The 21,569-nt window shown below is 59.3% G+C and overlaps 2 long non-coding RNA genes across 11 annotated transcripts in view; both read right to left on the reverse strand.

Annotated features, from left to right (window-relative positions):
* LOC120368587 overlaps positions 1-21,569 on the reverse strand; it is a 50,199-nt gene that overhangs the window by 19,198 nt on the left and 9,432 nt on the right. The window lies entirely within an intron of this gene.
* Positions 39-5,365, reverse strand: LOC120368591. 2 transcript variants are annotated; one of them, XR_005582679.1, is made up of 6 exons: positions 5,311-5,365; positions 3,110-3,948; positions 2,044-2,610; positions 1,803-1,934; positions 1,183-1,464; positions 39-82 (listed from the first exon to the last, which is right to left on the reverse strand). It is a non-coding gene; the product is annotated as an uncharacterized LOC120368591 (long non-coding RNA). The 2 variants fall into 2 exon arrangements; XR_005582678.1 differs by having other exon boundaries at positions 1,803-2,610.

The following is a 21,569-nucleotide window of genomic DNA, read 5'->3' on the forward strand; positions in this document are numbered from 1 at the left end:
AAGGATGTCCAAGCTGCTCAGATCCACTTCTGCCAGTTTCTCCTTGGGCTGGGGCTCCTGGACAATTCCTCTGCAAGCGCAGCTGCAAAAGCCAAGCATGAGCCATAACTACACACAGCTCTATTGGTGCTTGAAATCTTGGCCTCATCCCTGCCTCCCTCTTCCATCCCATCTACATCAGCCCCACTCAACGAACAGAGACCGAGTTAACACCAACAGTCACCACTCCACTTTAACACCTACTGCCCAACATGGTTTTCGTCCCCTCCTACTCCTCCAGGGCTTCCAAGACCTAACCTGTGCGGATGCACACTTAGCACACCTCCCCATGTCCTAAGAAGGGAGACAGCATAAGGAAAGGCCAGCATAGAGAGGGTGTGTGTTGGCCAGCGTACTAGAGAACAGAGAAACACAGGAGGAAGGAAAGCAACTCTCCACCTGCAGACATTCTCCTGGATCTAACCTTCTGCTGCAGAGGACACACTGCTCCTGGCCAGAGAACTGAGCAGCCCCTGAAAATGGGGACCTTGTCTCCCTCATAACTACTAGTTGGGAACCTTTTCTTACAAACCCAGCCCCAGCTAATGGAGCACAGGGAACTTAGGGGGGTGGGGAGCTGATGGGGGGCTGCCCGTCCACCCTGGTTCCAAGCCCCCACCAGCTAGCTGAAACGGGCTGCTCTTCCTGCAAGGACTGGATAAACCAGGCAGCTGCCAAGCAACATAATAAGGGAGTGTAATCTATTGCGCCGGGGCTCAACCCTCCTGAGGGCAGGAGGGGAGCCACGCCGACTCACTCCACGTCTTCTGTGGAACCGGCTGAACAACAGTAAACAGGGCTAGGAAGCTCAGGCCCTCGGGTGCAGGGGCTCAGCAGCAACCAGCACAAGGAGCTCAGGCCCTCGGGTGCAGGGGCTCAGCAGCAAACAAACGGTAGTTATATAGGCCCAGGTCCCTAGACTGGAGCATTGGGTGAGGGGGAAAACTGCCACCCATGAGTGGGGTGGCAGGGGGGACACAGGCCCACCCATTCCACTGTGTCCTAGCCCGGGGCCCTAGCAGCAGCTGTCACCGCTGCTGGTCAGTGGGCCCCGCAACACACTGACATCGGGACCTCTGCGTCTGCAACCTGACAAGGGTCGGCTACCCCCGGGCTACTTCCACTTTCCCCCTCAGGGCTTACCTCGTCCAGGGCACCGGGTCCAGGCCAGTCAATCAGCATAGGCTCCTCAAGGCCAGGGCTTGGTGGCAGGTCCGGCAGCTCCTCAGGGAAGTCCGGCCAGGCGTGCTCGGGCGGCTCCTCCGGGTAACAGCAGGGACGGGGAGGCTCCGACAGCTCCTCTTCGTAGTGGGCGCGGGGAGTTCCGGCGGCTCCTCCCAGTACCGGGCCCAGGGAAGCTCCGGTGGTTCCTCTTCGTAGCCGGCGCGAGGAAGCTCCGGCCAATCAGGACAGCTGCCTCAGGCCCTGGAGAGTTCCCAGTCAGGAGCTCCCGACAGCACGTCTGCTCCCTGCGGGCTGGGCTCTGACTGAGCTCTGGCAGCCAGCTTTTCTACTTCCTGTCCCGCCCCTTGACTTTCCGGGGGGCGGGGACAGGTGGTGGTGGCTCCACCCACTTAGGTGTCTGCGAGGGCACTCCCTCTGCTGGGCAGGAGGGGAGCCACACCGACTCACTACAGGGAGCATTGCGCAATATTAAACAAGCATGTTCCCTAATTGATCAGCAACGTAGCAACGTTACAACGTTAACCGGGGCGACTTTAAGTGAGGAGTTCAGTGCTTTGAATATAGTATCGCTTACTCACAGCCAGTTATGTGCAAGGCAGAAAGCTGAGGACTGTTAATCTCTGCTTAGAACAACGTCCAAGCTGCTCAGGTCCACATCTGCCAGCTTCTCCTTCGGCTGCTGCTCCTCCATGATTCCTCTAGAAGCGCAGCTGCAAAAGCCAAGCATGAGACATCACTACATACAGCTCTATTGGTGCGTAAAATCCACTCAGTGAATACAGACCGAGTAAACACTGAGTCACCGCTCCACTCTCACACCCACTGTCCAGCATGATTTTCATCCCCTCCTACTTGTTCATAGCTCCCAAGACCTAGCCTGTGGGGATGCACACCTAGCACGCCTGCCCGTGTGCTATGAAGGGAGAAGGGATAAGGAGAGGCAAGGACAGAGAGAGAGAGAGAAAGAGTGTTGGCCAACATACTAGAGAAGAGACAGACAGAAAGAGAAACATGGGAGGAAGGGAAGCAACTCGTCACCTGGAGTCATCCCCTGGATCTCACCTTCTGATGCAGAGGAGACACTGCTACTGGCCAGAGAACTGAGCAGCCTCTGAAAATGGGGACCTTGTCTCCCTCATAAACACAGCTAGTCAAAAACACTTTCTTACAAACACAGCCCCAGCAAATGGAGCGTCCCTACCAGGAGCAAGGTGGGCCGGGAGCAGAGCAATCACCAAAACAGACACTTATCTCATTGAGAGTGGCGACTGTTCCACTCCCATTAGGACAGCTTTTCCTTGGCATCAGTAGTTCTTGAGGTCCCATCGCTCTCGCTCGCTTTCCATGACATGAAGGCTGTAGACAGTGACACGCGACTTCTTTTCCCTTGGCATTAAACCCAGCACCAGGGGAAAAACAAATAAGTTACCTTCTCAGTGGGCAATGTTGGGGAGGCTCTACTTTTCGCCTCTCCCACACAGTGAGGCTCTGCCCTGAACCCTCATCCCATCACACCTTTAGGACTACAAGTAGAAAGCAACCCTTGGAATGACACCTTAAACAGTCACTCCGCACAGCACACTCTGGTCACACACACCACACCTGTGATAAGCATGATTTGGCTTGTAACTTATTGCTTTCTGTTGCTTGTTGCTTTCTGAAGCTTGTTGCTTCCAGCAAGCAGAGGCAAAGGGGGGCGAGAGTCAGGGGTGCACAGTGGGCCCACCACAGTCCCAGACTGCAGATGCCAGGAGAGATCCAGAGACTCTGGTCCCTTCAAGCCTTAATCACACAGAGCCCCATAGACAATGAGGAAGCAAACAGAGTGTGAAGAAAATTGCAGTGAGTACAGATGAGGAATTCCAAGCCCTGACCTCTTACTCACAGGCAGTTACGTGGGAGGCAGAAAGCTGAAGACTGTTCATGTCTGCTTAGAAGGATTTCCAGGCGGCTCAGGTCCACTTCCGCCAATTTCTCCGGCTGCTGCTCCTGGATGATTCTTCTGCAAATGGAGGACGTAACCCAAGAAAAAGCCATCACTACACAAAATTCAACCGGTGCATGAAATCTTGCCCTCATCCCTACCTCCCTGTTCCACGCCATCCACATCAGCCCCACTAGAGCCGAGACTCCGTCAACACCCACAGTCACCGCTGTGTGATTTTGCTCCCCTCCTACTTGTTCACCACTCCCAAGACCTAGCCTGTGGGGACGCACAGCTACCACACCTACCCATGTCCTACGAAAGGAGACAGACAAGGAGAGGCAAGGACAGAGACAGACAGACAGAGTGTGTTGGCCAACACATTAGAGGAGAGAGAGACAGAGAGAAAAACGTGGGAGGAAGTCAAGAAACTCACCAGCTGGAGTCATCCCCCTGGATCCAACCTTCTGCTGCAGAGAACACACTGCTTGTGGACAGAGAAATGACCAGCCCCTGAAAATGGGGACCTTGTCTCCCTCGTAACTACAGCTATTCAGGAACCTTTTCCTACAAACTCAGTCCCAGCTAACGACAAGTCCTGGCCTGGAGGCAGGTGGACCGTTACAAGAGTCCTCACGAAACCAGACACTTATCTCACTGATGGTGACGTCTGCTCCACTCCCAGCTTCATGGCATCTGCATAGCCTGGAATCAACAACGCTCACTGTCTCACGGCTCTTGGGTGCCTTCCATCTCACAGTTGGGGTGGGCTCTTACCCTTCACTTCTTTCTCCGTGGTACTAAGCACAACACAAGAGGGAAAAACAGAACTTATCAGAATCTGCAGTGTTGTGTAGGTTCTTCTTCTCCCATCTCCCATTACACCTTTATAGATACAATTAAAAAGCACGCAACGCACACTCAGCCTTTGGAGCTCCTGGCCAGAGAATGCTGTGAAAGCTAAGACTATAATGGGGTTCAAGTAAGAACTAGGTACAGTAACTCCTCACTTAACGTTCTCGTTACGTTCTTGAAAAATGCGACTTTAAGTGAAACGATGTTAAGCAAGTCCAATTTCCCCATAAGCATGAATGTAAATGGGGGGTTATGCTGCAGGGAATTATTTTTTGCCATACAGGACAGTACTATAGTTGGGGAGTGCCCCCGCCTTACCCCACACGTGCACAGCCCACTGGCACTGGTGACAATGAGGCAGGCAAGGAGGCTGAAGGTGCTATAGGCTAGCAGAAGCACGTTGCACAGGAGCAGCGGCAGCTTCCCCTCTCTGCAAGCACCAGGGTCGGGGGCCTCAACCCTCGGCTGCCTCTTCCCCCAAGCCCCCACCCTTAACCTGCCTCTTCTTCCCCCCTCCTTCCCTTTTACTTCACACTCCGGGTCCTCGCTCCTGCCCGCAGCCATCAGCTGGCTTGCGGCGTTTGGAAGCAGGGGAGGGAGGCGGAGCCTGCACAACAAGTCTTCACTCCCCGTCCCCAGACGCCACAAGCCAGCTGATTGCCACAGGCAGGAGGCCGTGGGGGAAGGCACTGATCCGCGGGGTCTGCTGGCGGGCGGGAAGTGCTGGGGTGGGGGGGCATAGGAGAGCTGATGGGGGGCTGCCGACTGTGGACAAAGCAGGCAGCCAAACGCTGTTATAGCGAAGCATTGCACAACTTTAAATACAGCATGTTCTGTAATTGACCAGGGACCTAAGATTGAAACAATGTTAAGCGAGAGGATGTTAAGTGGAGAGTTACTGTCAATTCATGGAGGATGAGTCCATCAACGGCTATGAGTCAGGATGAGCAGGGATCGTGTCCCTGGCCTCTGTTTGCCAGGAGCTGGGAATGGGTGACAGTGGATGGATCACTTGGTAATTCCCTGTTCTGTTCATTCCTTCTGGGGCACCTGACATTAGCCACTGTCGGTAGACAGGATACTAGGCTAGATGGACCTTTGATCTGACCCAGTCTGGCCATTCTTACGTTCATATGTTAAGCAGCCTGTTGCACCTGCATCCAAGACAGTCACTGAGCAGAGGAGACTGTTGTCCCTTCCCTTGGTTGTAATCCCACAGAGCCCCATGGCCAACAAGGAGGCTCACGGCCTCTGAAGAAAACTTGAGTGGTACGGATGAGGGATAGAGGCCATAATTGTTCACTCACAGCCAGTCATGGAGAAGGCAGAAAGCTGAGAACTCTTCATCTCTGCTTACAAGGATATCCAGGCTGCTCAGGTTCACTTCTTCCAGTTTCTCCTCCGGCTCCAGCTCCTGGACAATTCCTCTGCAAACTAATAAAGACAAGCAGGAGCTATCACTACACAGAGCTCTATTAACACCCTCATCCCTGCCTCCCTCTCCCATCCCATCTACAGCCGCCCCAGTCGAGGAACAGAGACTGAGCCCACACTATCAGTCACCGCTCCACTCTACAATCCACTGCTCCCCACGGGTTTCGTCCCCTAGCTCGCCTGCCCGTGTGCTATGAAGGGTGAGTGTTGGGCAGGAAGGAGAAAGAAGGGCTGAGGGGCCCCATGGGTGGAGGGAGGAATTGGGGGTGCAGGTTGGGGAATGTTGGACAAAGGAGAAAAGGGCACTGGGGGGCCCACAGATCTAGGGACAGAGTGGGGTGCAGGTTGCGGTGGGAGGGAGGAAAAAAGGGGACTGAGGGGCCCAATGGATGGGGGAAATGAACTGGGGAGGCTGTTGGGGAGGAAGGGGCGCTGAGCAGTCCCTACAGGTGGGGGGATGGATGGAGGCGCAGGTTGTGGGTGAGCTGGGAGGATGTTGGAGAGAGATGGGATCTGAGGAGTCCCTTGAATGGAGGAATGAACTGGGGGATACAGGCGTGTAGGTTGGGGACAGTTGTTGCAGGTTCGGGGGTGGTGAGGGAGGGGGCGGAAGGAGGCTCTGGGTGACGGCATGTAGGGGGGAAGTAGGGATGGGGTGCAGGTTGGGGTGGCCTAGGAGGTGTTGGAGGGAGAAGAAAGGACTGAGGGGCCCAACAGATGGGGGGATAGACGGGCGTGGGCTGGTTTTGGCTAGAGGAACGGGCGTTCAGATTGGAGAAGGCTGCAGGCATAGGGGCGGTGGGTGGGTTGGGGACCGGGAAGCAGGTTGGGAAGGTTGGGGCGGGCTAGGGGTTAAAGGGGGACGAGGAAAGTCAGGGCGGGCTGGGGGTGCTGGAGGGAAGAGGAAGTTTGTGGGGGCTGAGGGGGTTAGAGAATGTCACGGGGCCGGGAGGTTGGGGGTGGGGAAGGTCGCGTGCACTAGGGATGCAGGGGCTGGGGGCACCAAGGGGCTTGGGAAATTCACAGTGTGCTGGGGGCCCCGTGGGGGGAGGGAAGCTTGTGGCACACTGAAGGTGTGTGGGGAAGGGGGTGGCCCATGAGGAGCTGGGGAAGCTCACAGCAGTGTGGGGGCACGGGGTGGGGAGGCATGGGGTTGGGGATGGTTGCAGGGGCTGTGGCTGGGCAGGGGCTATGGGAGCCTGGGGAGAAGGCACGCTGGGAGGGTGGGGCGTGGCTGGGTGAGAGAAGCTGTGGGGATGGGGCGGAAAGGCGAACTGGTGGTGCCAGGGGCTGTGGGGATGCCGGGGGAGGAAAGACACGCTGGGGCTGTGGCTGGGTGAGGGAAGCGGTGGAGATGGGGAGGAAAGACGCACTGGGGTGATGGGGTGCCGGGGGCACTGTGGGGCCTGGCCCGGGGAGGGAAGCTTATGGCACACTGAAGGTGTGTGGGAAGGTGGCCCATGAGGAGCTGGGGTAGCTCACAGCAGTGTGGGGGCACAGGGGGTATGGGTGGTTGGGGAGGTCGCAGGGGCTGTGGAGCCGGGCGGGGGAGGAAAGGTGCACTAGGAGGGTGGGGGCTGTGGCTGGGTGAGGGAAGCTGTGGGGATGGGGAGGCGTGAGGGGAGGTGGGGGTGGGGAGGGGCTGTGGAGCCCGTAGGGGAGGAAAGACAAGCCGGGGGCTGTGGCTGGGTGAGGGAAGCGGTGGAGATGGGGGCTGTGGCTGGAGGGTTATGGGGGTGCCGGTGGGGGAGGTGGGGGTGGGGAGGGGGCTGTGGCTAGGCGAGGAGAGGCACGCTGGGGGTGCCGGGGGGGGAGGAAAGAGGCGCTGTGGGAGCCCGTGGGGAGGAAAGACGCGCCAGGGGCTGTGGCTGGGTGAGGTGCTGGGGAGGAAAGGCGCTTGGGAGGCGGGGGCTGTGGGAGCCCGTGGGGAGGAAAGATGCGCGGGGCTGTGGCTGGAGGTGCAGGGGGAGGGGTTGTGGCTAGGCAGGGGAGGAAAGGAGGGCTGTGGGAGCCCGTGGGGAGGAAAGGCGCCGGGGCTGTGGCTGGGTGAGGGAAGCGGTGGAGATCGGGGGCTGTGGCTGGAGGGTTATGGGGGTGCCGGGTGGGGTGGGTGAGGGGCTGTGGCTGGCGAGGAGAGGCACGCTGGGGTGCCGGGGAGGAAAGACGCGCCAGGGGCTGTGGCTGGGTGAGGGGTGCTGGGGAGGAAAGGCGCTGGGGGAGGCGGGGGCTGGGGAGCCCGTGGGAGGAAAGATGCGCCGGGGCTGTGGCTGGAGGTGCAGGGGAGGGGGGCTGTGGCTGGGTGAGGGGGGCTGTGGCTGGAGGGTTATGGGGTGCCGGGGAGCCCGTGGGGAGGAAAGACAAGCCGGGGCTGTGGCTGGGTGAGGGAAGCGGTGGAGATGGGGGCTGTGGCTGGAGGGTTATGGGAGGAGAGGCACGCTGGGGTGCCAGGGGAGGAAAGACAAGCCGGGGGCTGTGGCTGGAGGTGCAGGGGAGGGGGAGCCCGTAGGGGAGGAAAGACAAGCCGGGGCTGTGGCTGGGTGAGGAAGCGGTGGAGATGGGGGCTGTGGCTGGAGGGTTATGGGGTGCCGGGGAGAGGTGGGGGTGGGGGTGGGGTGGGGAGGGGCTGTGGCTAGGCGAGGGGGAGGAGAGACACGCTGGGGGTGCCGGGGGGGAGGCGGTGGTGCTGGGGGGGGCTGTGGGAGCAGTTAGGGGGCCGGTCCCAAACACCCCGCGGGTGAGGGCGGGGTCGCTCGGGGGCCCCACGTCCCGCGGCCGCAGCGCCTCCTGCCCACCGCACCCGAGTTCCCCGCTTATCACGGGCGGCCTCCAGACCGCTGACGTCACTTCCGCTCCAGGCCCCGCCCTGCGAGCGCAGCCCTTCGCGCCCAAAGCGCCGCCCGCTGGGTCCGCGTGGGCTGATGGGAGTTGTAGGCCGGGGCGCACTACAACTCCCACAAGCCCCTGCGTCCTCCCGCCCTGCGCCCCTCCCCGCAGCGGGGCTGGGGGCTCTGGCTGGGACCCCCACTATTAACTCTCCCCCGCCCCGGTGAAGGATTTAACAGCTGGAGACTGGGGCCGTGTGCAGAACAGATGCAGAACTGTGTAAAAACCACCGATGGTGGAGAGAGAGATGGACCCGGATCGATCCTATCCGCTTTAAAAACAGATCGACAGACTGGAGCCAAGGAGGCAAACTGGAAAGGAAACGTAGCGGGGAGGGTTTTGCTAGGGGAACAGCTGCTATTAATTACTCCCCCCTCCCCCTGGGATCCCATCCCTCCCCCCCCACTCCCAGCCTCGTCACCCCCCAATTCCTCCCCCCACGAGCCACGTCACCCCCCAATTCCTTCCCCCTCCCCAGCCCGTCACTCTCTGATTCCCCCTCCCCGTCTCACCTGGGGCTCCGCAGGCTGCCGGCTGCAGTGACTTGCATCCGAAGAAGTGGGCATTCACCCACGAAAGCTCATGCTGCAAAACGTCTGTTAGTCTATAAGGTGCCACAGGATTCTTTGTTGCTTTTACAGCTGCAGTGTGATTCCCCTGCAGCGGGGGCCGCGGCTGCTGCTGGGAGACTGCAGCTGCAGAGCCCAGCGTCCTTTGCCCCAGCGCTACCTTCCCCCGGTTTGCCCCGCAGCCCCCCCAGCCCCGTCACCCCCAGAGTCTCCCCTCCCAGTCTCGTCTTACCTTGAGCTCCGCAGGCTGATTGAATCAGATCCCGCAGGCTGAGAGCTGCAGCCTGATTCAATCAGCCGGCCAGAGCCCAAGGTAAGAGGAGACTCGGAGGGCAGGAATCCGGGGGTGACGAGGCTCGGGGGGCTGCCAGGCAAACCGGGGGAAGGGAGCGCTCGGGAAAAGGAGGCTCTAGCTGCACAGACCCAGGGGTCCTGTCTCCCAGCAGCACCCCCAGCTGCTCGCTGTATGGTAACTCTAACAACAGGTTCTAAACCCGCTTCAAATTTAGCAACCGGTTCCTGCGAACCGGCTCCGGCTCCCCACTGTACGTAGGTATCTGTGCCCCCCACGACCCCCTAAGAAACCAAGGGAACCCTACAGCCTGGACGTAGATATCTCTGCCCTCCAGAAACTCCCTAATCCTTCCCGGGATTCCTCTTACCTGGACATAAATATTTGTGCCCCCCACGAAACCCCTAAGCCCCCCCAAGTTCCCCTCCAGCCTGGACGTAGGTATCTGTGCCCCCACACAAACCCCGTAAGCCTCCCAAGGATCTCTACAGCCTGGATGACGCTATCTGTCCCCCACATAAACCCCCAAAGCCCCCTGGGACCCCTCTTCTCTGTACGTAGGTATCTGTGCCTGCACTACCCCCGTAAGACCCCCAGCTTCCCCTACAGCCTGGATGTAGGTATCTGTGCCCCCCATGAACCCCCTAAGAGCCCCTGTGACCCCTACAACCTAGACGTAGGAATATGTGCTCCTAACGGACCCCCTAGGACTCCCCCCAAGGGATCCCTACAGTTTGTATGTAGGTATATGTGCCCCCCACGAGCCCCTAAGCCCCACCCCAGGACCCCAGAGCCTTGACGTAGGTATCTGTGCCCCCCACAAATACCCTAAGGCTCCCAAGAGCCCTCCAGCCTGGACTCATGTATCTGTGCCCCCACAAACCCCCGAAGCCCCCTGGGACCCCTACAGCCTGGACATAGAAATATGTGCTCCCCACGAACCCCCAAAGGCCCAAAGGGAACCCTACAGCCTGGACATAGGTATTTCTGCCCCCTACCAGGGCCGGCTCCAGACCCCAGCGTGCCAAGCGCAAGCGTGGGGCGGCATTTTCCCTGGAGGGCAGCAGGCGGGCCCGGCGGACCTTCCGCAGTCATGCCTGTGGATACTCCACCGGAGCTGCCGCACCAGCTGCGGGGAGGTCCACTAGAGCCAGGGGACCAGCGGACCCTACGCAGTCATGTGGGAGGTCCTCTGATCCCACGGCTCCGGTGCACCTCCTGCAGGCATGACTGCTTGGGGCGACCAAATTCCTAGAGCCGCCCCTGCCCTCCACGAACTCCCAAAGTCCCCCAGGGTTGCCTAAACCCTAGAAGTTGCTATCTGTGCCCCCAAAAAAGATTCTAAGCCCTCCAGGGGCCCCTACAGACTGGATGTAGGTATTGGTGCACCCACAAACCACCTAAGCCCCCAAGGGACCCCTGCAGCCTGGATGTAGGAATATGTGCTCCCCACCAACACCCTAAACCCCAGAGGAAACCCTACAGCTTGGATGTAGGTATCTGTGCCCCCCACGAATCCTCTAAGCCCCCCAGGGACGTCTAATGCCCGGAGATAGGAATCTGTGCCCCCTCCCGAAACCCTAAGCCCCCGCTCTGGGACCCCTACAGCCTGGACAGAGGTACCTGTGCACCCCCGAACTCCATAAGCACACCCAGGACCCCTACAGCCAGGATGCAGGTATCTGAGCCCCCCACAACCCCCCTAAGGCCCCGGGATCCCTCCAGCCTGGAAATTGATATCTGTACCCCCCCCAAGCCCCCTAAGCACCCTGGGAGTCCTCCAGCCTGGACGTAGGTATCTGTGCCCCCCACAAACCCCCTAAGCCCCCCAGGGACCCCTCCAGCCTGGGACGTAGGTATCTGTGCCACCCCAAACCCCATAAACGCCCCTAGGACCTTCCAGCCTGGACGTAATTGTAACCCTTCTGCCAGGCTGAATTGAGAGCAGCAAGGGCCGGGTTCAATACATAGGGGTCCCTCCCTTACAACGTAATGCAAACCAGCTTGAGCTCCCACCCAGTGACCTGGAAAATCTTACACACACACCCCTCTGGGCACCTCAAAGAGGCAATAGTTCCCCTCCCACAAGCACAGAGTCTCGGTGTAGCAGAAAATGTTTAATAACATAAGATAAACAACATAGCATTAAATTGGGAAAACACCTCAACTAAGCCGAGTCCTTTTCCCTGGGCTCTTGAGTCCAGCAACCCCCAAATCACCCCAAGACTCCAAAGTCAGTCCCACAGCCCCAGAGTCTCTCTGCAAGTGTTTTCCCCCTGCCAGCCTGGGTAGAAAGGGGAACCTTACATGGTCCAGGGCTAACTGCCCTACCTCTCCCTGGGATTCTGCTTCCGCCTTCCCCACGAACTGCTCACCTCTGCTCCACCAGCCATCCCACAAACTGCTCCGCTTAACCAGTTGCGCTGCTCCGTAATATAGCTTCAGGCTCCCCCACTACTTAAAACAGCTCAGGTCAAAATCCAAAAATGAGCTCTGCTATTCAAGACCAGAAAGAAAAGCAGGTGCAATCAGAGTTTCTGGCTCACCCAAGGAGCCCACTCCCTTGTCTAGCAAGTGCCACTCCATTCGTGGTGAGATTCCCTGTCATAAAGCAGTTTCACAGTTCCTCATCCACACTCAGGGTGACAACACCCCCCTTCTGCCACCCTAACAACAAAGAAACTGGGAATCCCACAGTTGCCAAAGCAACCATCCCAGGATGCCATGGGCTGTGACTATGCAAACACGATCAGCCTCTGAAATTATTTTCCGCACTCACCATAATTCACCACCAGATGTCAGGGTAGAGCTCATCCAGACTCTGCTTACATAGGTATCTGTGCCTCCCACGAAACCCCTATTTCCCCCCGGACCGCTACAGCTTGTACGTTGGTATATGTGCCCCCCACGAACCCTCCAAGCCCCACAGCCGTCCACCATGGACGTAGGTATCTGTGCCCCCCACAAAACCCGTACTCCCCCCAGGAACATCTACAGCTTGGATATAAGTGTCTGTGCCCAGCCCCAAATCCACTAATCCCCTTGGAACCCCTCCAGCCTGTACATAGATATCTCTGCACCCCACAAATCCCCTCAGAACACATGGGAACCCTAAAGCCCCCCCAAACCCCCTAAGCCCCCCCAGGAAACGTACAGAATGAAGAGAGGGCTGGAGGGTCCACCTGAACCCCCCAAGCCCCCCCTGGGATGCCTACAGCCTGTAGACAGGGCTAGGGGGCCCCATGAAACTCCCTAAGCCACCCCGGGACTCCTACAGCCTGGAGAGAGGTCAGGGGGTTCCCCCGAACCCCTAAGTCCACCCGGGAGCTCTACAGCCTAGAGAGAGGTCTCGGGGTCCCCCCGAATCCCCCTAAGCCCCCTGCGACTCCTACACCTTGGAGAGAAGGCTGGGGAGCCCACGGAACCCCCTAAGCCCCACCAGGAACCCTACAGCCTGGAGAGAGAGCTGGGGGTCGACCAAAATCCCCCTGCCCCCCTGGGACACCTAAAGCGTGGAGAGAGGGCTGGGGGGGCAGAACCCCTTAAAATGTCAGGGTAGAGCTCATCCTGACTCTGCTTTAATAGGTATCTGTGCCTCCCACGAAACCCCCAATTCCCCCCGGACGTCTACAGCTTGGAGAGAGATCTGGGGGTCCCCCCGAACCCCCTAAGCCCCCCTGGGACCCCTACAGCCTGCAAAGAGGCCTGGGGAACCCACCCAGGAACACCGTAAGCCCCCCCGGGAACACTACAGCCTGCAGAAAGGCCTGGGGGGTCTCCCCGAACCCCCTAAGCCCTCCAGGGACCCCTACAGCCTGCAGAGAGGCCTGGGGGGGTCCCCCCAAAACCAGTAAAGCCCCCCTAGGACCCCAACAGCCTGCAGAGAGGCCTGGGGGACCCCCCAAACCCCGTAAGCCTCCCTGGTACCCCTACAGCCTGCAGAGAGGCCTGGGGGGTCCCCCTGAAACCCGTAAGCCACCCTGGGACCCCAAAAGCCTGCAGAGAGGCCTGGGGGGTCCCCCCCAAACCGTTAAGCCCCCATGGGACCCCTACAGATGGCAGAGAGGGCTGGGGCTTCTCCCCGAACCCCGTAAGCCCCCCAGGGACCCCTACAACCTGCAGAGAGGCCTGGGGGTCCCCCCGAACCCCAGAAGCCCCCCTGGGACACCTACAGGCTGCAGAGAGGCCTGGGGGTCCTCCCGAACCCCGTAAGCCCCCCTGGGACACCAACAGCCTGAAGAGAGGACTGGGGGGGTCCGACCGAAGCCAGTAAGCCTCCCTGGGAACCCTACAGACTGCAGAGAGGCCTGTGGGGTCCCACAAAAAACAGTAAAGCCCCCCTAGGACCCCAACAGCCTGCGGATAGGCCTGGGGGGTCCCCCCGAACCCCGTAAGCCCCCCAGGGACCCCTACAGCCTGCAGAGAGGCCTGGGGTTCCATCCCAAACCGATACGCCCCCATGGGACCCCTGAAGCCTGCAGAGAGGCCTATGGGGTCCCCCAAACCCTGCAAGCCCCCCTGCGACCCCTACAGCCTGCAGAGAGGCCTGGGGGGTCGCCCGGAAACCCATAAGCCGCCCTGGGACCCCAAAAGACTGCAGAGAGGCCTGGAGGGGTCTCCCCGAACCCCGTAAGCCTCCCAGGGACACCTACAGCCTGAAGACAGGCCTGCGGGGTCCCCCCCAAACCTTTGAGCCCCCATTGGACCCCAGAATCCTACTGAGAGGGCTATGGGGTCCCCCCAAACCCCGTAAGACGCCAAGGAACACTACAGACTGCAGAGAGGCCTGGGGGGGTCACCCCAAAGCCCCTAAGACTGCCAGACACCCCTACATTGTACAGAGAGGCCTGGGGTGTCCCCCCGAACTCCCTATGCCCCCCTGGGACCCCTACAGCCTGCAGAGAGGCCTGGGGGGTCCCCCCAAACCCCAGAAGACCCCCAGGGACCCCAACAGCATTCAGAGAGGCCTGGGAGGTCTCCCCGAAACCCGTAAGCCTCCCTGGGAACGCTAAAGACTGCAGAGAGGCCTGTGGTGTCCCCCAAAAACCAGTAAAGCCCCCCTAGGACCCCAACAGCCTGTGGATAGGCCTGGGGGGTCCCCCCGGACCCTGTAAGCCCCTCTAGAACCCCAACAGCCTGCAGAGAGGCCTGGGGGGTCCCCCTGAAAGCCCTAAGACCCCCTGGGACCCCTACAACCTGCAGAGAGGCCTGGGGGGTCCCCCCCAAACCGTTAAGCCCCCATAGGACCCATACAGCCTGCAGAGAGCACTGGGGGGTCCCACCGAGGTCCCTAAGCCTCCCTGAGACCCCTACAGAATGCAGAGAGGCCTGGGGGTTCCCCACGAAACCGTTAAGCCCCCATGGGAAAAACATACAGACTGCAGAGAGGCCTGGGGGGTATCCCCGAACCCCATAAGCCCCCCAGGGACCCGTACAACCTGCAGAGAGACCTGGGGGTCTCCCCAAACCCTGTGAGCCGCCCTGGGACCCCAAAAGCCTGCAGAGAGGCCTGGGGGTTCTCCCTGAACCCCGTGAGCCTCCCAATGACCCATACAGCCTGCAGAGAGGCCTGGGGGTTCCCCCCCAAACAGGTAAGCCCCCAAGGAACCCCTACAGACTGCAGAGAGGCCTGGGGGGTTCCCCCCAAACCGTTAAGCCCCCATGGGACCCCTACAGCCTGCAGAGAGCACTGGGGGGTCCCACCGAAGCCCCTAAGCCTCCCTGAGACCCCTACAGAATGCAGAGAGGACTGGGGGTTCCCCCCCAAACCGTTAAGCCCCCATGGGAAACCCTAGAGATTGCAGAGAGGCCTGGGTGGTGCCCCCCAAACCTTTAAGCCCCCATGGGACCCCTACAGCCTGCAGAGAGGCCTTTGGGGTCCCCCCAAAACCAGTAAAGCCCGCCTAGGGCCCCAACAGCCTGCAGAGAGTCCTGGGGGACCCCCCCAAACCGTTAAGCTCCCATGACACCCCAGAATCCTGCAGAGAGGCCTATGGGGTCCCCCCAAACCCCGTAAGACCCCAGGGAACCCTACAGACTGCAGAGAGGCCTGGGGGCCCCCCCGAAGCCCCTAAGCCCCCCAGAGACCCCTACATTGTACAGAGAGGCCTGGGGTGTCCCCCTGAACTCCCTATACACCCCTGGGACCCCTACAGCCTGCAGAGAGTCCTGGGGGGTTCCCCCAAACCCCATAAGCCCCCTGGGACCCCAATAGCCTTCAGAGAGGCCTGGGGGGTCCCCCCAAACACCGTAGTCACCCCAGGGACCCCAACAGCCTACAGAGAGCCCTGGGTGGACCCCCCAAAACCCGTAAGCCCCCCAGGAACCCCTACAGCCTGCAGACAGTCCTGGGGTGTCCCCCGGATCCCCGTAAGACCCCCAGGGACCCCTAGAGCGGTCAGAGAGGCCTGGGGGGTCCCCCCAAAGTCCCTAAGCCCTAATGAAACCCCTACAGCCTGCAGAGAGGCCTGGGGGGTCTCCCCGAACCTCGTAAGCCGCCCGGGAACCCCTACAGCCTGCAGAGAGGCCTGGGGTGTCCCCCCAAACTGTTAAGCCCCCATGGGACCCCTACAGATGGCATAGAGGGCTAGGGGGTCTCCCCGAACACCGTAAGCCACCCAGGAACCCCTACCGCCTGCAGAGAGACCTGGGGGGTCCCCCCGAACCCCCTAAGTACCCCTGGGACACCTACAGGATGCATAGTGGCCTGCGGGGTCCCCCAGAAGCCCCTAAGCCTCCCTGGGACCCCAACAGTCTGCAGAGAGAACTGGGGGGTCCCTCCAAATCCCGTAAGCTCCCCAGGGACCCCTACAGCCTGCAGAGAGGCCTCGGGGGTCCCCCCAAAATCGTTAAGCCCCCATGAGACCCCTACAGACTGCAGAGAGGCCTGGGGGGGTCTCCCCGAACCCCCTAAGTAAGTCCCCTTGGGACCCTTACAGACTGAAGAGAGGCCTACGGGGTCCCCCTGAATCCCATAAGCCCCCCAGGGATCCCTACAGCTTGCAGAGAGGCCTGGGGGTTCCCCCAGAACCCCATAAGCCCCCCTGGGACCCCAACAGCCTGCAGAGAGGCCTACGGGGTCCCCCCGAGGCCTGTAAGCCCCCAAGGGACCCCTACAAATTGCAGAGAGGCCTGGGGGGTCCCCCTGAAGCCCCTAAACCTCCCTGGGACCCCTACAGCCTTCAGAGAGGTCTGGGGGGTCCCCCCAAACCCCATAAGCCCCCCTGTGATCCCAACAGCCTGCTGAGAGGCCTATGGGGTCCCCCCAAACCCCAAAAGTCCCCTGGGGAACCCTACAGATTGCAAAGAGGCATGGGGGATCCCCCCGAATCCCGTAAGCCCCCGAGGGACCCCTACATACTGCAGAGAGGCCTCGGGGGTCCCCCCAAAATCATTACACCCCCATGGGACCCCTACAGACTGCAGAGAGGCCTGGGGGTCTCCCCGAACCCCCTAAGTCCCCTTGGGACCCCTACAGCCTGCAGAGAGGCCTATGGGGTCCCCCCGAACCTCGTAAGCCCCCCAGGGACCCCTACAGCCTGCAGAGAGGCCTGGGGGATCCCCCCGAACCCCATAAGCCCCCATGGGACCCCAACAGCCTGCAGAGAGGCCTGGGGGGTCCCCCCCAAACCGTTACGCCCCCATGGGACCTTTACAGACTGCAGAGAGGCCTCGGGGAGTCTCCCCAAACCCCCTAAGACCTCCTGGGACCCCTACAGCCTGCAGAGACGCCTGGGGGTGTCCCATGGAGCAACAGTGACACCATGTGGCCACGCAGGGTAATGCATACAGCATTTCTCTCAGAGAAACAGTGACATCAGGTGGCCACGCAGGGTAATGCTCAGAGCATTTCTCACGGAGCAACAGTGACACCGTGTGGCCACGCAGGGTAATGCACAGAGCTTTTCTCTCAGAGGAACAGTGACACTGTGTGGCCACAGAGAGTAATGCACAGAGGATTTATCACGGAGCAACAGTGGCACCGTGTGGCCACGCAGGGTAATTAACAGAGCATTTCTCACAGCACAACAGTGACACTGTGTGGCTACGAAGGGTAATGCACAGAGGATTTGTCACGGCGCAACAGTGACACTGTGTGGCTACGAAGGGTAATGCACAGGGAATTTCTCACAGAGGAACAGTGACACCGTGTGGCCTCGCAGCATAATGCACAGAGCAGTTCCTGTATGGAGCTACAGTGTCACCATGTGGCCAAGCAGGGTAATGCACAGAGCATTTCTCATGGAGCAAAATGACACCATGTGGCCACGCAGGGTAATGCTCAGAGCAATTCCTGCATGAAGCTATAGTGACACCGTGTGGCCACGCGGGGTAATGTATAGAGCATTTATCATGGAGCAACAGTGACACCGTGTGGCCACGCAGGGTAATGCACAGAGCTTTTCTCACAGAGGAACAATGACTCTGTGTGGCCACGTAGAGTAATGCACAGAGGATTTATCACAGCACAACATTGACACCGTGTGGCCACAAAAGGTACTGCACAGAGCAGGTCCTGCATGGAGCTACAGTGACACCGTGTGGCCACGCAGGGTAATGCACCAAGGATTTGTCACGGTGCAACAGTGACACCGTGTGGCTACGAAGAGTAATGCACAGGGCATTTCTCACTGAGGAACAGTGACACCGTGTGGCCATGCAGGGTAATGCACAGAGCATTTATCACGGAGCAACAGTGACACCCTGTGGCCACGCAGGGTAATTCACAGAGCATTTCTCACGGCGCAACAGTGACACCGTGTGGCCACAAAAGGTAATGCACAGAGCAGTTCCTGCATGGATCTACAGTGACACCATGTGGCTATGAAGGGTAATGCACAGGGCATTTCTCACAGAGGAACAGTGACACCATGAGGCCACGACGGGTAATGCACAGAGCAGTTCCTGCATGGAGCAACTGTGACACCGTGTGGCCACGACGGGTAATGCACAGAGCAGTTCCTGCATGCAGCTACAGTGACACCATGTGGCCACGCAGGGTAATGCACAGAGTATTTCTCACGGAGCAACAGTGACACCGTGTGGCCACGCAGGGTAATGCACAGAACAGTTCCTTCATAGAGCAACTGTGACACCGTGTGGCCACGACGGGTAATGCACAGAGCAGTTCCTGCATGCAGCTACAGTGACACCATGTGGCCACGCAGGGTAATGCACAGAGTATTTCTCATGGAGCAAGCGTGACACCGTGTGGCCACGAGGGTAATGCACATGGGATTTCTCACGGCGCAACAGTGACACCGTGTGGCCAAGTAGGGTAATGCATAGAGCATTTCCTATACGGAGCAACTGTGACACCATGTGGCCATGAAGGGTAATGCACAGAGCATTTCTCATGGAGGAATAGTGACACCGTGTGGCCACGAAGGGTAATGCACAGACCATATATCACGGAGCAACAGAGACACCGTGTGGCCACGGAGGGTAATGCACACAGCATTTCTCTCAGAGGAACAGTGACACCATGTGGCCACGTAGGGTAATGCACAGAACAGTTCCTATATGGAGCTGCAGTGACACCATGTGGCCACGCAGGGTAATGCACAGAACAGTTCATGCATGGAGCTACAGTGACATCGTGTGGCCATGAAGGGTAATGCACAAAGCACTTTTCACAGAGCAACAGTGACACCGTGTGGCCACGCACGGTAATGCACAGAGAAGTTCCTGCATGGAGCCACAGTGACATCGTGTGGCCACGCAGGGTAATGCACAGAGTATTTCTCATGGAGCAAGTGGGGCACCGTGTGGCCACGAGGCTAATGCAGATGGGGTTTCTCACGGCGCAACAGTGACACCATGTGGCCACGTAGGGTAATGCACAGAACCGTTCTTGCATGTAGCTACAGTGACACCATGTGGCTATGCAGGGTAATACACAGAGCATTTCTCTCAGAGGAACAGTGACACCGTGTGGCCAAGTAGGGTAATGCATAGAGCATTTCCTATATGGAGCAACAGTGACACCATGTACCCATGATGGGTAATGCACAGACCATATCTCACGGAGCAACAGAGACACCGTGTAGCCACGAAAGGTAATACCCAGAGCAGTTCCTTCATGGAGCTACAGTGACACCGTGTGTCCACGCAGGGTAATGGTGTCACTGTTCCTCTGCGAGAAATGCTCTGTGCATTTCCCTGCGTGGCCACACGGTGTCACTATTGCTCCATGCAGGAACTGCTCAGCGCATTACCCCACATGGCCACACGGTCTCACTAGTCAGTAGTTATTTCCCTCATGGAGCCACAGAGACACTAGGTCAGGGGTCAGCAACCTCTGGCAGCTGCGTGCCAAAGATGTCACGGGAGCCGATTTTCAATGGCACGCGGCTGCCTGCCGGGACTCCTGCCAGCGCGGCAAGCCACAGGGTCCACGCTCCCAGGCTGGAGCACCGGGCCGAGCGCAGCAAGCCCCCAGCCCCTCCCCCGGATCCCTGCCTCCCACACAGAGCTCTGGGTCCGGGGCTGCGTGCTCCTGTGGGGCAGCGTTTCTCTCTGCAGGGAGGAAAAGACGCTCCCCACTCATCCAGAGCCCTGCCCCCGTGTGCGCAGCACTCTGAGGGGTGGGGCTGTGCGCTCCCGTGGGGCAGCATAGGCTGGCTCTGCTTGGAGGCTCAAGGTAAGGGGATCTGGGGCTGGGGGGCTTTGGTAAGGGGTGGGGGCAGTCAGGGAACAGGGAGCAGGGTTGGTTGGATGGGGGTGGGATCCTGGGGGTGGCTAGGGTTGGGGGTCTCTGGAAGCAGCAGACAGGGAACAGGGGGTGGATGGGGTCAAGGGACAGTTAGTGTGGGGGTCTCTGGAGGAGGTGGTCAGGGGACAAGGAGCTGGGGGGGTTGGATGAGTCAGGAGTTTGGGGGGGCTCTCAGGAGGCAGGGGTGTGGAGGGGGTTGCGGCAGGCAGGGAGCAGGGGGAGGGTTGTACAGGTCGGGAGTGCTGGGGGGTGGGGAGTGGTTGGATGGGGCATGGGAGTCTGGGGTCTATCTCGGGGTGTGGATAAGGGTTGGGGCAGTCAGGGGACAGGTAGGGGTAGACTCCTAGGGGGCAGTGAGGGGACAAGGAGCTCAGGGGGTTGGATGAGTCAGGAGTTTGGGGAGAGGCTGTCAGGAGGAGGGTTGTATGGCTCAGGAGTTCTGGGGGTTCTGTCAGGGGGTGGGGGTGTGGATAAGGGTTGGGGCAATCAGGGGACAGGTAGGGGGTAGGCTCCTAGGGGGGCAGTCAGGGGACAAGAACAGGGAGGCTTAGATAGGGGATAGGGTTCTGGGGGGCACTTAGGGGCAGAGGTCCCAGGAGGGGGTGGGCAGGGGACAAGCAGCAGAGGGGGTTGGAGGTTCTGAGGGGGGGCATCACCTAGCCCTCTGCCCTGAGTCCCCCCCACCACACACACACCCAGGCCCCTGCCCTGAGCCCTGTACCTCCCTCATACACAGCCAGCCCTCTCTTGACTCCTTCACGCCCCCCCGACACCTGCCCTGACTGTGGCACCCCCACACATACCCAGCCCCCCCCGACACCTGCACCCCCCTCACATGGCCCCAGTCCTCTGCCCTGACTCTCGCACCCCTGCACATCCCCACCCCAAGCACCAAACGGGAGCTCCTGCACCCCCACTCACATTCCCACCTGCACCCCTCACACCAAATGGGAGCTGCCCAGGTAAGTGCCCCCACACCCAGATCTCCTGCCTCAACCCTGAGCCCCCTCCCTCATTCTAGCTCCTGGGCCAGACCCTTCAGCCCCAGCCCTGTGCTCCGTCCACTCCCACCCTCAGCTCAGTGCAGAGAGAGCAAGAGAATGGGCCAGAACCAGGGAGAAGGTAGCTACCTGCTGTATGGGGGCAGGGCCCCGCACAGCCTGCTGGCGGCCTAGTGGAACAGAACCCCAGACCAGCAGCTGGTTGAGCAGGCCAGCGGTGTAAGATCAACATTTTAATGTAATTTTAAATGAAGCTACTTAAACATTTTGAAAACCTTGTTTATTTTACAATACAACACTAGTTATATAATATATAGACATAGAAACTAAAGAGACCTTTTGAAAAACATTAAGGTTTCGCATGCCAGTAATAAATTTTAGAGTGAATAAATGAAGACTCAGCACACCACTTGTGAAAGGTTGCCGTCCCCGATATAGACAATAATGCTATCTCACTCCAGTGTCTTCCTAAATGTTAATATTGTTTTTTTGATCTTTGAATCACAGCTATAGCAATAGACAAGACCTGAGCTAACATTTACCCTTCTATCTCTAACAATGCAGGCTGCATTTCAAACCTCTATTCCTTTACAGATCTTCCTAACCAGTCTTTAAAGTTCAGCCATGGGTCAAGGTCAGTTTGTGAGTTAATTAACTCTTGCTGGCCCCATCA

This window comes from Mauremys reevesii, linkage group 7 (assembly GCF_016161935.1).
Source record: "Mauremys reevesii isolate NIE-2019 linkage group 7, ASM1616193v1, whole genome shotgun sequence".
Classification (NCBI taxonomy): Eukaryota; Metazoa; Chordata; order Testudines; family Geoemydidae; genus Mauremys; species Mauremys reevesii.